Here is a 221-nt window from a genome sequence, read left to right on the forward strand (position 1 = left end):
TTTTTTTAATAGCTTAAAAATCACTGGGCACATATACACATGCTCTTTCATTATCAGCAGGTTAGGAAGAAGGGGTGAGGGGGGGGGGGGGGACAGTGAGCTTTCAGGTGAGAGAATCAAAACTAAGTTACAGAAAGGTTTCAAATACATCTAAAGAATTAGCCCAGTGAGTTTCAGGGCATGCAGAATTATACTACATACCATAAGCCATTAAGCATCTA

The 221-nt window shown here is 40.3% G+C and overlaps 1 protein-coding gene across 2 annotated transcripts in view; it reads left to right on the forward strand.

The window, feature by feature from the left end:
* Nucleotides 1-221, forward strand: part of LOC119590746 (N-acetylglucosamine-6-sulfatase-like) — an 8,604-nt gene that overhangs the window by 5,334 nt on the left and 3,049 nt on the right. The gene's annotated exons all lie outside the window — the stretch shown is intronic.

The sequence above is a fragment of the Penaeus monodon genome, chromosome 27, assembly GCF_015228065.2.
Source record: "Penaeus monodon isolate SGIC_2016 chromosome 27, NSTDA_Pmon_1, whole genome shotgun sequence".
Taxonomy (NCBI): Eukaryota; Metazoa; Arthropoda; class Malacostraca; order Decapoda; family Penaeidae; genus Penaeus; species Penaeus monodon.